This window comes from Macrobrachium nipponense, chromosome 37 (assembly GCF_015104395.2).
Source record: "Macrobrachium nipponense isolate FS-2020 chromosome 37, ASM1510439v2, whole genome shotgun sequence".
Lineage (NCBI taxonomy): Eukaryota > Metazoa > Arthropoda > Malacostraca > Decapoda > Palaemonidae > Macrobrachium > Macrobrachium nipponense.
Window position 1 is genome coordinate 39,305,072 of NC_061097.1, and position 17,185 is coordinate 39,322,256.

The window sequence follows — 17,185 nt, forward strand, 5'->3', positions numbered from 1 at the left end:
CACATCCATTGTCTCTTTTTTTTTTACAGTTCGTGATTGCTATGTCTTTTGCTCAACCATTTTTTTCTTCGTCGCATCTCTCAATCAATTTTTGTCCTATTTGTTTCGTTGAAAACTGCATATATTCTTTTATCTCGTATTTAAGTCTTTGTTTAGCTCACTTTCATCGCTTTCCCTTCCAATTCTCTTCTTCACTTCAGAATTGAATGTTTGTCTCGTAACCGAAGTGAAAATGGTTAGATGGGAAGATGGGAACTGATTGCCTTCCTGTTTGTCAACAGATTTCCTGTTTTTATTTTCTCTCAGGATGTATCATCATCTCTTAACGCCCACTGGGTCATAATTCTCTCTCTCTCTCATAAAAGTGGTCAAGAGACTCATAAAGAAAATATACATAAACCAACAATATTCCGACAAAGAAAATGAATAAGGTGAATCTTGTGAATATCCTAATTGATGCATTAGGAAAAAAGAATGCCAAAAGCATGCAAACTGTGTAAGGTTTGGTATAGCATGTCAATCCACAAAACCTAATCAGAAAATGTGCTGCATGCAAACATTCCGACCCATCCACAGTGTGCTGAGGTATGCAAGATTTGAGAAAAGACACAATAATTTTTTGTTCAACATGTCTATCATGGATAGACAATGTTATTAAATCAAGATTGAATGTACAAATAGTTGAGGATGAAGAAGAAAAGCGGAAGGCGAAGAAGAAAAAAAGTGAAATAAGAGGAAAACCGGAAGAGAAGTAAAACAAAAATGAAAATTGAAACAGAAAAAAAATAAGGAAAACAAAGAACCAAGATAAAAGTATGGATGCAGAGATACTCATTGATACTACATATGAGGCAATAAAGCAGCATACCTACGCAAGAATAAATTACGATATGACAACAGAAAAGCAAAATCCCCGAAGAGGCTCTACCCAGATCTACACAATGACGGGAAAGATGGAAAAAAATAGACAAGAAAGGACAAAATCTGCAACCTTTTGAAAAGAGGGAATTGCAGATTTTGGAGAAAGATGTTACTACAAACATCCTAAGGTATGTCAAAACTATGAAATACATGGTAAAATGTGCATACTTAGATGGCTATGGGGATTATTGCAGAGATCTGCATCCCAAAAATATGTAAAAACCTAAAAGAAGGAAGGAAAAGGATTGTAAGTTCGACAAAAAATGCAAATATATGCACCCTGTAGCCATGAATCATAATCAAATAAATAACCAACCAAGTAATAAAAATCCAATAAGAAAGAAACAAATAAAGAGAGAAATCAAGAATATCAGGTAAAGAGAAAAGCAAACCACCAATGAGATATGCAGAGGTGTCAGCAAAAAATTTCAAAGCATCAGCTCCGAAATTCTACTCAAGAGATAATAACTGTATTTATTATGCCAAAGAGGAATTATTGCCAGAAACGGAGAAAATTGGCAGATTTCAAGCACCACAAAATGAATAATTATGGATGAAAGGAAGATCAAATTATTATGGAAACAAAAGTTGGATTTTTAATGTCAGAATTTCTGGAAATGAAAAAAAGAACAACATACCAGAACAGGCAAAGAGACATGGGAAAATCCTTATTACTACCAATATTAAATGAAGGAGAAAACACGCAAACCATCATAGTGATGAATGCGCAGGTTTAGTTACGAGTAACTCAAAAAGAAAAATAGAGTACTTAGAAGAACTAAACCCAAAATGAAAAGAAAATAGATATAATGAATATAAGTGAAACCTGGTATTCCCAAGAGACTGGGAATGATGATCAAATAAAAGGTTCCAAACTTATAGATCAGATAGAAAAAATAGGAATCAAGGGGGAACCGCAATATATGGGAAAGACAAAACAAGGAAACTATATGAGAAATATAGTAACTCAGAATGTGAACTAATAGCGGTAGAATTTGAATCTGAAAATTGATGAACATAGTAATATATAGACCTCCTAATACTAAAGAGTTTGACTTAATAATTGAAAATTGGATGGATATATGTAGAAATCACAAGGACTGGGACTATCCTCCTATCTGGTGACTTCAACTTTCCTTTCGTAGAATGGAAAGAACGAATAGGAGACTGTGGTTGTACTTATACATATAAAAAAGAGAGTAATAGTAGTGCAGAAGATAAGAGGCAATTTTGAAAAGCTATTAGATATGCTACTAGAATACAACATTCAACAAATAAATCACCTGCCAACAAGAAAAGGAAAAATACTTTAGACCTAGTATTTGTGAACCGAGGTGAATTATGTTAAAGAATAATAGTTTATAATGCGAGTATTTCAGATCATAATGTCATAGAATTAACAGTTTCATTCCAAAGCAAGTGAAAATAGAAGATAAGCAAGAAATGAAAAAGTGGGAAGGATATGGAAAATACAACTTCTACAGTAAAAATATAAAATGGTCAGAAAAATTAATGAAGAATTAAACAAAGATTGGGATAACATTTTCGTAAGTGATGACATAAGGGTAAATACGGAGATATTATATAAAATATTGGAGAAAATAGTGGATAAATATACCGAAGAAGAAAAGTAAACATCATTCATGCATTACCAAGAGACAGAAGGATCTTGTTTCCAGAAAATCAGAAAGTGGAAAAAAGGTCTTGCAAAAGAAAAAAATGCATGGAAAGTTATAGAACTAAAAAGTAAGATAGAAAATGCAGAACAAAAGATTATACAATCAAAAGAAAATGAAAAACGGGACTTGGAAGAAAAAACCCTATTAAAATATCAGGCCAGAACCCCAAACTATTATACTCATATGCGAAGAAGATGAATAAAACAAAGAAAATAGAAATGAGGCCCTCTGAGAATTGTAAGGGAGATTACGAATGAAAAAAACAAAAGAAATTTGCAACATACTGGCAGACGATATAAGAGAGAATTCACCCCTAGAATAGATAATGAAGATAATGATATAGAAGTAAGGGACGAAAATAGTGAATATTTAGCTGACATAGAAATTAATGATGCTGATATTGTGCAGGCAATTAATGAAATTAAAAATGGAGCTGCTACAAGGGCGCGGATGGCGTCCCTGCTATTTTTATTGGGTTAAAGAAAGTAGTTCTTCTATCGCAAAGCCACTTGCAATATTATTAAGACAAAGTGTAGATACAGGTCAAAGATTTTATGATGGATCACAAACTTAAGCATATATCACCCCCGCTGACTTTCAAAAGTGGATCAAGACTAGAGGCAAGTAATTATAGGCCTGTGAGTCTAACATCACATATTATGAAAGTGTATGAAAGGGTAATGAAGAAAATATTATGAAAACAATTTAATAAAAAATAATTGTTTAATATAGGACAAACACGGTTTCGTACCCGGAAAAAAAGTACACAAACCCAACTGTTAGTCCACCGTGAGAACATATTCAAAAATATGAAAAGCGGAAATGAAACAGATGTGGTTTATCTAGACTTTGCAAAAGCTTTTGACAAAAGTAGACCATAATAATATTAGCAAAGAAAATTAGAAAACACAATATCGTAGATTAAAGTAGGAAGATGGTTAAAAGAATTTTTACACAACAGAAAACAGATAGTTATTGCAAACGATGAGAAATCGGATGAAACCAAGGTAATATCCGGTGTGCCACAAGGTACGGTGCTAGCTGCAATATTGTTTGTTTATTATGATTGAAGACATAGACAGTAATGTTAAGGATTCGGTAGTGAGTAGTTTCGCAGATGACACAAGAATAAGTAGAGAATTACTTGTGATGAAGATAGGAACGCTCTACAAAGAGACCTTAACAAAGTATAGATTGGGCAGAGGTAAATAGGATGGTATTTAACTCTGATAAATTTGAATCAATAAATTATGGAGACAGAGAAGGAAATGTGTCTATGCATATAGGGGACCTAATAATGAGACAATCACAAATAAGGAGGAAGCAGTTAAAACCTTGGTGTGATGATGAAATGGACATGTTATGCAATGATCAAAATAGCCATCTGTTGGCAAAATGTAAAGCAAAAATGGAATGTTGTTACGGCACTTCAAAACAAGAAAAAGCTGAACACATGATTATGCTTTATAAAAACATATGTTCGTAGTCCACTTGAATATTGCAATATGATATGGTACCCACAATATCAAAAAGGATATTGCACAAATAGAGAGTGTTACAAAGGTACTTTACAGCTAGAATAGAAGAAAAGTTAAGGACCTAGGACTACTGGGAAAGACTACCAATCCTTAAAATTATATAGTCTAGAAAGGAGAAGAGAACGCTACATGATAATTCAGGCATGGAATCAGATAGAAGGAATAACAGAAAATATCATGGAACTAAAAATATCAGAAAGAGCAAGCAGAGGTAGATTAATAGTGCCCAAAACTATACCAGGAAAAATAAGGAAAGCACACAGAACATTAATCCACTACGCACCAGCATCGATAATGCAGCGTCTATTCAATGCGTTGCCAGCTCATCTGAGGAATATATCAGGAGTGAGCGTAGATGTGTTTAAGAATAAGCTCGACAAATATCTAAACTGCATCCCAGACCATCCAAGATTGGAAGATGCAAAATATACCGGAAGATGTACTAGCAACTCTCTGGTAGACATTAGAGGCGCCTCACACTGAGGGACCTGGGGCAACCCGAACGAACTGTAAGGTCTGTAAGGTCTGTAAGGTCTCTCTCTCTCTCTCTCTCTCTCTCTCTCTCTGTGCGGGCTTCTTTCATTCCCTGTCTTCATCTCATTCTTGTCGTGCTGTCAGCTGGCCTGTTTTTCCGTCTCTCTCTTCCTGTCATTATGTCTGACAGTCTCTTTTCGTATGTCTTCTGACCTTCTGCTTAATTCTCTCTCTCTCTCTCTCTCTCTCTCTCTCTCTCTCTCATACATGCACACATACACATTTTTGATGTGTCTACGCCTTATCACTCCCTATCTACTTTTTAGTTGTGCTGGCTTTGTCCATCGCACTTTTTCTGTCCGCCCTCAGATCTTAAAAACTACTGAGGCTAGAGGGCTGCAAATTGGTATGTTTACCATCCACCCTCCAATCATCAAACATACCAAATTGCAGCCCTCTAGTCCTCAGTAGTCTGTACCTTATTTAGGGTTAAAGTTAGCCATAACCGTGCTTCTGGTAACGGTGAAGGATAGGCCACCACCGAGCCGTGGTTAAAGTTTCATGGGCTGTGGCTCATACACCATTATACCTAGACCACTAAAAGATAGATTTTTTTTCGGTGACCTTGCTGTACAGAAAACAAGATTGTGCCGAAGCAATTTTTACTTGTTTTATATATATCTCACATATATAAGAAATCTTCACCCATTCTCTCTCCTTACCTAGCCCCACCTCTCTCTCTCTCTCTCTCTCTCTCTCTCTCTCTTACACATTTACACATTCTCCACATGACATATCTCTATAAGGAATAAATTAACTTACATCTGCTAACATCAAAAAGTTGTTGTCATTAGAAATGTATATGAAAACACATATTTCCTCACCTGATCCCACCCTCTGTATTCACTTACTCATCAAATGAAGCTTCGTTTCTAACTATTTTTTTAATCATATTTTTATATGATTATTTTATCGCATTCAATACTGCTTTATGTTTCAGTTTAAAAGTATATTCGTATATCATTACCATGCTGTACTTAAAACTTTAAGTTGTTATTATTATTATTATTATTTATTATTATAGTTATTATTATTATTATTATTATATTATTATTATTATTATTATTATTATTATTATTATTATTATTATTATTATTGTATTATTATTATTATTTTATTATTATTACATTATTATTATAGGATTCGAGTGTATTTTACGTAATTTGTGTCATTAGATTTCAAAAGTTTCTAAAAATATTTTTAATATTCAGGTATACATTAGGCTGCTATTTTTCAACTAATTTCTTTTTTTTTCCATTCAGTGATGCTCATGTTTGCTTTTTTAACAAAATCAAGATTTTTTTGATTTGATCCCGCATTTATTTCTTCAATTAAATGTAAATTTAATTTTAGGTCGATAATTTGACCTCGGTGGAATTAAAGACATGAGTGGTTATATATTATGATTATGAAGATTTATTGATTTGACTGTCATTATTATTATTTTTTTTTGACTAGAGATTATGTTAATGCAGATTTATTGATTTGGCTGTTTTAACTTTATTATTCTTTATTTTGCTGGATATCTCAACAACGGGCAAACAAAATTCGATGAGATTTTGGGAGGAATCGGTTCAGGCTTTATGATTTGTCGTCATGGAAACCATCTATTCTATCATTCAAACTAATAGCCTTGATTTAAGGATGAGTAATAGACGGGAATTAGTGACAGGAATAATAGCCTTGATTTTAGGATGAGGAATAGACGGGAATTAATGACACGAATAATGAATAGCCTTTATTTTAGGATAAAGAATAGACAGGAATTAATGACATGAATAATGAATAACCTAGATTTTAGGATGAAAGAAGATAGGGATGAATGACATGACTGATGCATAACCTTGAACTTGGATGAAAAATCGACAGGGATTAATGTCTTTCCTGTAGTAAGTAACAAAATAAGTCAGGTCTTTCTGCTGTTTTTAGATTAAGTATAGCAGGACTAAGAGAGAGAGAGAGAGAGAGAGAGAGAGAGGGAGAGAGAGGCCAATTAGTCTCCCATAAATGTACTTTATCCTTCGACCCCAAATATGTAACACACTCACAATATAGGTATATATACATACATACATACATAACACACACACACACACACACACACACACATATATATATATATATATAAATATGTATATATGGTCTATGTATTTATTTTATAGGTGTATATATACAAATATAACATACATATATAATATATATATAATATATCTATATCTATATTATATATATAATGATGCATACGGTAGGGTATTTTATATGAGGTGGTGATATGTTTAGTAATATACCTATATAAATCTATCTAGTATATAATATGGTATTAATATACACACCTATATAAATATGCCTCTATATACATATATATATTATATATATATATATATATATATATATTATTATATATATACCTATATTATGTGTGTGTTTGTTTACATATTGGGTCGAAGGGATTAAAGTACATGTTATAATATATATATATATATATATAATAAATATATATTATTTAGCATTAAATAAATAAATTTCATAGGATACTTATAAACAGGACTACCAACAACAGCACCTTGGACCTGTCACGAAAATTACCCAAAAAAATCCCCGTTTACCTTCTCCTCTAGGGTCACTCTGCAACAGGTTCCTTTCTTCCAAAACACCAGGACTACTACATTTTCCCTTGTTTCTAAAGAGCTCCCTCCTCCTCTCCTCCTCCTCCTCTCGTCTGTGGAAAAGTGAGTGGAGAGCGAGTTCTCTTCCTCATCCAATCGGCAGCTAATTGACAGTCGCGTTTTTCAGCCGGAACTATTAATCAGGGTAAAGTTGCCATATAAAGTTTGCATATAAAGTTACCCTTCGAGTGGGCTGTGATCGGACGAGAGATGTTCTTATCATCTGCCAACTTGGTTCGTGAAGTGCGGCGGCTGCTTCGAGGGCAGATACTTCAGATTTCCTCGCCACTCCGGTTTCGCCAACTTCGGCTTTTGGTTCGTGTAATTCCGTTCCGTACTTTTTCTTTTTCCCTTTCTACGGTTTTTTGAGCATTTCATTCTTTTCACCCTGTTCGATCATTTAACTCTTCTTGTGTACCTTTTATTGATTCGTTTCCTTTCCCTACATTTTTTTTTGGGTTACAGTAATTCGTTTTTCGTATTTTTCATTTTGTTTATTTTGCATTTATTTCTCTTTTCACTTTATTCGATGGCTTCGTCATAACTCTTTCTTAGATTACGTTTGTTGAATAGTCTTCTTGTCTGCGTTTCGTTTTGGCTTAAGTAAATTATTAGATTTTTTCTTTGTTAATTATTTTGTATTTATTTCCTCTTTTCACTTTATTCTCTAGATTCGCCACAATTTTTATTGTCTACTTTATAATGATTCGTTTTCTTTACTTGTCTGTTTTTTAATTGTTTATTTTGCATTCATTTCCTCTTATTCTCTGTTCGCTAGATTTGTAATAGCTTCTATTATTAACTGTTTATTGATCCTTTTTCTTTGCTTGAGGGGATTTTTAGATTGTTAATTATTATCTTTAAATGTTAACTTCCCCACTTGATGTTCGTTTAGATTATTTTATCTTTTTTTTTTTTTTTAAAATTTTACTCTCTTCAACACTCGTTTTATGTAAATTCTCAAATTGGTTTTAAAATGTTACTTATAAATTCCTTTACTACTTTGTTTTGACACATAGTGATCTATTTTAGCTCATTTTATAAATTTTCTATCCATTTCTTTATTTTTCCACATTTATTTCATTTCCTTTTATTTGTCTCTGGCACATCCATTGTCTCTTTTTTTTTTTTTTTTTACAGTTCGTGATTGCTATGTCTTTTGCTCAACCTTTTTTCTTCGGCATCTCTCAATCAATTTTGTCCTATTTGTTCGTTGAAAACTGCATATATTCTTTTATCTCGTATTTATTCTTTGTTTTAGCTCACTTTCATCGCTTTCCCTTCCCAATTCTCTTCTTCACTTCAGAATTGAAATGTTTGTCTCGTAAACCGAAGTGAAAATGGTTAGATGGGAAGATGGGAACTGATTGCCTCCTGTTTGTCAACAGATTTCCTGTTTTTATTTTCTCTCAGGATGTATCATCATCTCTTAACGCCACTGGGTCATAATTCTCTCTCTCTCTCTCTCTCTCTCTCTCTCTCTCTCTCTCTCTCTCTCTCTCTGTGCGGGCTTCTTTCATTCCCTGTCTTCATCTCATTCTTGTCGTGCTGTCAGCTGGCCTGTTTTTCCGTCTCTCTCTTCCTGTCATTATGTCTGACAGTCTCTTTTCGTATGTCTTCTGACCTTCTGCTTAATTCTCTCTCTCTCTCTCTCTCTCTCTCTCTCTCTCTCTCTCTCTCATACATGCACACATACACATTTTTGATGTGTCTACGCCTTATCACTCCCTATCTACTTTTTAGTTGTGCTGGCTTTGTCCATCGCACTTTTTCTGTCCGCCCTCAGATCTTAAAAACTACTGAGGCTAGAGGGCTGCAAATTGGTATGTTTACCATCCACCCTCCAATCATCAAACATACCAAATTGCAGCCCTCTAGTCCTCAGTAGTCTGTACCTTATTTTTAGGGTTTAAAGTTAGCCATAACCGTGCTTCTGGTAACGGTGAAGGATAGGCCACCACCGAGCCGTGGTTAAAGTTTCATGGGCTGTGGCTCATACACCATTATACCTAGACCACAAAATATAAAAGATAAATTTTTTTTTTTCGGTGACCTTGCTGTACAGAAAACAAGATTGTGCCGAAGCAATTTTTACTTGTTTTATATATATCTCACATATATAAGAAATCTTCACCCATTCTCTCTCCTTACCTAGCCCCACCTCTCTCTCTCTCTCTCTCTCTCTCTCTCTCTCTCTCTCTCTTACACATTTACACATTCTCCACATGACATATCTCTATAAGGAATAAATTAACTTACATCTGCTAACATCAAAAAGTTGTTGTCATTAGAAATGTATATGAAAACACATATTTCCTCACCTGATCCCACCCTCTGTATTCACTTACTCATCAAATGAAGCTTCGTTTCTAACTATTTTTTTAATCATATTTTTATATGATTATTTTATCGCATTCAATACTGCTTTATGTTTCAGTTTAAAAGTATATTCGTATATCATTACCATGCTGTACTTAAAACTTTAAGTTGTTATTATTATTATTATTATTATTATTATTATTATTATTATTATTATTATTATTATTATTATTATTATTATTATTATTATTATTATTATTATTATTATTATTATTATTATTATTATTATCAGGATTCGAGTGTATTTTACGTAATTTGTGTCATTAGATTTCAAAAGTTTCTAAAAATATTTTTAATATTCAGGTATACATTAGGCTGCTATTTTTCAACTAATTTCTTTTTTTTTCCATTCAGTGATGCTCATGTTGCTTTTTACAAAATCAGATTTTGATTGATCCCACATTTATTCTTATTAAATGTAATTATTTAGTCGATAATTTACTCGGTGGAATTAAAGACATGAGTGGTTATATATTATGATTATGAAGATTTATTGATTTGACTGTCATTATTATTTTTTTTTTTGACTAGAGATTAAGTTAATGCAGATTTATTGATTTGGCTGTTTTAACTTTAACTTATTATTCTTATTTTGCTGGATATCTCAACAACGGGCAAACAAAATTCGATGAGATTTTGGGAGGAATCGGTTCAGGCTTTATGATTTGTCGTCATGGAAACCATCTATTCTATCATTCAAACTAATAGCCTTGATTTAAGGATGAGTAATAGACGGGAATTAGTGACAGGAATAATAGCCTTGATTTTAGGATGAGGAATAGACGGGAATTAATTGGACACGAATTAATGAATAAGCCTTTATTTTTTAGATAAAGAATAGACAGGTTTATGACCTGAAATAATGAATAAACCCTAGATTTTAGGATAAAGAGATAGGATGAATGACATGACGATGCATAACCTTGACTTGGATGAAAAAATCCGAACAGGGATTAACGTGTCTTTTTTCCTGTAAGTAAGTAACAATAAGTCATGTCTTTCGCTTGGATTTTAGATTAAGTATAGCAGGACTAACCTTACAGACCTTACATCTTGTTCGGGTTGCCCCAGGTCCCTCAGTGTGAGGCACCTCTAATGTCTACCAGAGAGTTGCTAGTACATCTTCCGGTATATTTTGCATCTTCCAATCTTGGATGGTCTGGGATGCAGTTTAGATATTTGTCGAGCTTATTCTTACATCTACGCTCACTCCTGATATATTCCTCAGATGAGCTGGCAACGCATTGAATAGACGCTGCATTATCGATGCTGGTGCGTAGTGGATTAATGTCCTGTGTGCTTTCCTTATTTTTCCTGGTATAGTTTTGGGCACTATTAATCTACCTCTGCTTGCTCTTTCTGATATTTTTAGTTCCATGATATTTTCCTGCTATTCCTTCTATCTGTTTTTCCAATGCCGCTGAAATTATCGTGTTAGCGTTCTTCCTTCTTCCTTTCCTAGACTAAATAATTTTTAATTTTCAGAAATTGTAGTCCTTTTCCCCAGTAAGTCAAGGTCTTTAACTTTTCTTCTATTCTAGCTGTAAAAGGAGCCTTTGTACACTCTCTATTTGTGCAATATCCTTTGATAGTGTGGGTACCATATCATATTGCAATATTCAAGTGGACTACGAACATATGTTTTATAAAGCATAATCCATGTGTTCAGCTTTTCTTGTTTTGAAGTGCCGTAACAACATTCCCATTTTTTTTTTTTGCTTTACATTTGCCAACAGAGTTGCTATTTGATCATTGCATAACATGTTCCTATTCATCATCACACCAAGGTCTTTAACTGCTTCCTTATTTGTGATTGTCTCATTATTAGGTCCCTATATTGCATATAGCTTTTCTTTCTCACATGTACATGCCTCCATTTATTTGATTCAAATTTATCAGAGTTAAAATACCAATAACCCTATTTACCTCTGCCCAATCATATACTTTGTTAAAGGTCTCTTTGTAGAGCGTTCTTATCTTCATCACAAGTAATTTCTCTACTTATTCTTGTGTCATTCTGCGAAACTACTCACTACCGAATCCTTAACATTATTGTCTAGTCTTCATCATAATAACAAACAGTATTGCAGCTAACACCGTACCTTGCGGCATACCGGATATTACCTTGGCTTCCATCCGATTTCTTCGTGTTTGCAATAACTATCTGTTTTCTGTTGTGTAAAAATTCTTTTAACCATCTTCCCTACTTTATCCAACATATTGTGTGTTCTAATTTTTCTTTCGCTAATATACTATGGTCTACTTTATACAAAAGCTTTTGCAAAGTCCTAAATAAACCACATCTGTTTCATTTTTCCGCTTTTCATATTTTTGAATATGTTCTCACGGTGAACACTAACAGTTTGGGTTTGTGTACTTTTTCCGGGTCCGGACGGAAACCATGTTGTCCTTTATTAAACAAATTATTTTTTATTAAATGTTTCATAATATTTTTCTTCATTACCCTTTCATACACTTTCTATAATTATGTGATGTTAGACTCACAAGGCCATATAATTACTTTGCCTTTCAGTCTTTGATTCCACGTTTTGAAACGTAGGGTTAATATAAAATGCTAATTTTGTGCTCCATCATAAATCGTTGCCCTGTATCTACACTTTGTCTTAACATAATATTTGCAAGTGGCTTTGCGATAGAATGAACTACTTTCTTTAACAAAATAGCAGGAATTCCATCAGGCCCTGCAGCAGCTCCATTTTTAATTTCATTAATAGCCTGCACAATATCAGCTTCATTAATATCTATGTCAGCTAATATTCACTATTTTCAATCCCCCTTACTTCTATATCATTATCTTCATTATTCTATTCTAGGGTGAATTCTCTCTTATACGTTCTGCCAGTATGTTTGCAAATTTTCCTTTCCTTTTTTTTCATTTTTCGTTAATCCCTCCCTTCAATTCTTAGAGGCCTATTTCTATTTCTTCTTTTATTCATCTTCTCGCATATGGAGTATATAGTTTTTTGGGGATATTTTGCTTGAATATTTAATAGGGTTTTTTTTTCTTCAAGTCCCGTTTTTTTTTTCATTTTCTTTTGATTGTATAATCTTTTGTTCTGGCATTTTCTATCTTACTTTTTAGTTCTATAACTTTCCATGCATTTTTTTTTTGCTAGACCTTTTTTCCACTTTCTGATTTTCTGGAACAAGATCCTTCTGTCTCTTGGTATGCATGACTGATGTTTACTTTTCTTCTTCGGTATATATTTATCCCACTATTTTCTCTAATATTTATATAATATCTCCGTATTTACCTTTATGTCATCACTTACGAAAATATTATCCCAATCTTTGTTTAATTCTTCATTTATTTCTGACCATTTTATATTTTTACTGTAGAAGTTGTATTTTCCATATCCTTCCCACTTTTTCATTTCTTGCTTATCTCTGTTTTCACTTGCTTTGGAATGGACTGTTAATTCTATGACATGTTATGGTCTGAAATACCTCGCATTATAAACTATTATTTCTTTAACATAATTCATCTCGTTCACAAATACTAGGTCTAAAGTATTTTCCTTTCTTGTTGGCAGGTGATTTTTATTTGTTGAATGTTGTATTCTAGTAGCATATCTAATAGCTTTTCGAATTGCCTCTTATCTTCTGCACTACTATTACTCTCTTTTTTATATGTATAAGTACATCCACAATCTCCTATTCGTTCTTCTTTTCCATTCTACGAAAGGAAAGTTGAAGTCTCCAGATAGGAGAATAGTCCCAGTCCTTGTGAATTCTACATATACATCCCATTTTTCTATTATTAAGTCAACTCTTTAGTATTAGGAGGCTATATATTACTATGTTCATTAATTTTTCAGATTCAAATTCTACCGCTATTAGTTCACATTCTGAGTTACTATATTCTCATATATTTTTCCTTGTTTTTTGTCTTTCCCATATATTGCGGTTCCCCCTTGATTCCTATTTTTTCTATCTGATCTATAAGTTTGAAACCCTTTTTATTTGATCATCATTCCCAGTCTCTTGGGAATACCAGGTTTCACTTATATTCATTATATCTATTTTCTTTTCAATTTGGGTTAGTTCTTCTAAGTACTCTATTTTTCTTTTTGAGTTACTCGTAACTAAACCCTGCGCATTCATCACTATGATGGTTTGCGTGTTTTCTCCTTCATTTAATATTGGTAATAATAAGGATTTTCCCATGTCTCTTTCCTGTTCTGGTATGTTGTTCATTTTTTTCATTTCCAGAAATTCTGACATTAAAAAATCCAACTTTTCCATAATATTTGTTCTTCCTTCATCATAATTATTCATTTTGTGTCTGAATCTGCAATTTTCTCCATATCTGCAATATCCCCTTGCATAATAAAAACAGTTATTATCTCTTGAGTAGAATCTTGGAGCTGATGCATTGAAATTTTTTTCTGGCACCTCTGCATATCTCGTTGATGGCTTGCTTTTTTCTTTTACCTGATATTCTTCATTCCTCTCTTTATTTGTTTCTTTCTTATTTTGGATTTTATTGCTTGATTGGTTATTTATTTGATTATTTTTCATGGCTACAGGGTGCATATATTTACATTTTTTGTCGAACTTACATCCTTTTTCCGTCTTTTAGGTTTTTGCATATTTTTGGATGTAGATCTCTGCAATCATCCTCATATCCATCTAAGTATGCACATTTACCATATATTTCATAGTTGTGACATACCTTAGGATGTTTGTAGTAACATTTTTCTCCATATCTGCAATTCCCTCTTTTCAAAAGGTTGCAGACTTTGTCTTTTTTTGTATATTTTTTCCTCTTTCCGTCATTGTGTAGATCTGGGGTAGAGCCTCTTCGGCATTTTCTTTTGTGCTGTCATATCGTAATTTATTTCTTCGTAGGTATGCTGCTTTATAGCCTCATATGTAGTATCAATGAGTATCTCTGCATCCATACTTTTATCTTGTTCTTTGTTTTCCTTATCTTTTTCTGTCATTTCAGTTTTGTTTACTTCTCTTACGTTTTCCTCTTCTTCTTCTTCTTCTTCTTCTTCCTCTTCTTCTTCTTCTTCATCCTCAACTATTTGTACATTCAATCTTGATTTAATAACATTGTCTATCCATGGTAGACATGTTGAGCAAAAAATTCTTGTGTCTTTTCTCATATCTTGCATTACCTCAGCACACTGTGGATGGGTCGGAATGTTGCATGCAGCACATTTTCTGATTAGGTTTTGTGGATTAACTATGCTATACCACACCTTACACAGTTTACATGCTTTTGGCATTCTTTTTCCTAATGCATCAATTAGGATATTCACAAGGTTCACTTTATTCATTTTCTTTGTCGGAATATGTTGGTTTATGTATATTTTCTTTATGAGTCTCTTGACCACTTGGATTTTATTTGGAACTTCTTCAATTATTTTCAAGATGTTTTCATTTGATTTGTTCCAGTTTGAAGGATTGTATCCTTCTAATATATCTATGAATGATTTTGTATCTTTTTTGGTTAGGACTGTTGCTGATTTCATAGATCAGAAATGCCAGTTCCCTTCCTGCTACCTCATCGTATTGCGAATCTGCCAAGCAAGCTAAATCTCGCCATTTTTTTCCGCAGTTGGAGCTTACTGCCATCTTGTTCTGATTTACAGTATTTCACTTGATAAACTAACTTAGAAGAGAGAGAGAGAGAGAGAGAGAGAGAGAGAGAGAGAGAGAGAGAGAGAGAGAGAGAGAGAGAGAGGCCAATTAGTCTCCCATAAATGTACTTTATCCTTCGACCCCAAATATGTAACACACTCACAATATAGGTATATATACATACATACATACATAAACACACACACACACACACACATATATATATATATATATATGTATAGGTATATTTATATAGGTGTATATATATGGCATACAGACATATATATATATATATATATATATATATATATATATATATATATATATATATATATATACACATACGTAGGTATATTTATATAGGTGTATATATTTATATATACCTATATAAATATACCTATATATATATGTATACACACCTATATAAATATGCCTCTATCTACATATATATATATATATATATATATATATATATATATATATATATATATATATATACCTATATTATGTGTGTGTTACATATTGGGTCGAAGGATAAAGTACATGTATATATATATATATATATATATATATATATAAAATATATATATATGCATAAATAAATATTTCATAGGGATACTTATAAACAGACTACCACAACAGCACCTTGACCTTTCACCGAAATTACCCCAAAATCCCCGTACCCCTTCTCCTCTAGGGTTCCTTGCAACAGTTCCTTTCTTCCAAACAACCAGACAACTACTACATTTCCCTGTCTAAAGAGCTCCTCCTCCTCCTCCTCCTCCCCCTCCTCCTCCTCCTCCTCCTCCTCTCGTCTGTGGAAAAGTGAGTGGAGAGCGAGTTCTCTTCCTCATCCAATCGGCAGCTAATTGACAGTCGCGTTTTTCAGCCGGAACTATTAATCAGGGTAAAGTTGCCATATAAAGTTTGCATAAAGTTACCCTTCGAGTGGGCGGTGATCGGACGAGAGATGTTCTTATCATCTGCCAACTTGGTTCGTGAAGTGACGGCGGCTGCTTCGAGGGCAGATACTTCTGATTCTCGCCACTCGGTTCGCAACTTCGGTTTGGTTCGTGTAATTCGTTCGTACTTTTCTTTTTCTACGGTTTTTTGAGCATTTCATTCTTTTCACTCTGTTCGATACATTTAACTCTTCTTTGTACCTTTATTGATTCGTTTCCTTTCCTACATTTCGTTTTTTTTTGGTTACAGTAATTCGTTCGTATTTTTTTCATTTTGTTTATTTTGCATTTTATTTTCTCTTTTCACTTTATTCGATGGCTTCGTCATAACTCTTCTTGATTACGGTTTGTTGAATAGTCTTCTTGGTCTGCGTTTCGTTTTTGGCTTAAGTAAATTATTAGATTTTTTTCTTTGTTAAAATTATTTTGTATTTATTTCCTCTTTTCACTTTATTCTCTAGATTCGCCACAATTTTTATTGTCTACTTTATAATGATCGTTTCTTACTTGTCTGTTTTTTAATTGTTTTATTTTGCATTCATTTCCTCTTATTCTCTGTTCGCTAGATTTGTAATAGCTTCTATTATTAACTGTTTATTGATCCTTTTTCTTTGCTTGAGTGGATTTTAGATTGTTATTATTATCTTTAAATGTTAACTTCCCCACTTGATGTTCGTTTAGATTATTTTATCTTTTTTTTAAATTTTACTCTTCAACACTCGTTTTATTTAAATTCTCAAATTGGTTTTAAAATGTTACTTATAAATTCCTTTACTACTTTGTTTTGACACATAGTGATCTATTTTAGCTCATTTTATAAATTTTCTATCCATTTCTTTATTTTTCCACATTTATTTCATTTCCTTTTTATTTGTCTCTGGCACATCCATTGT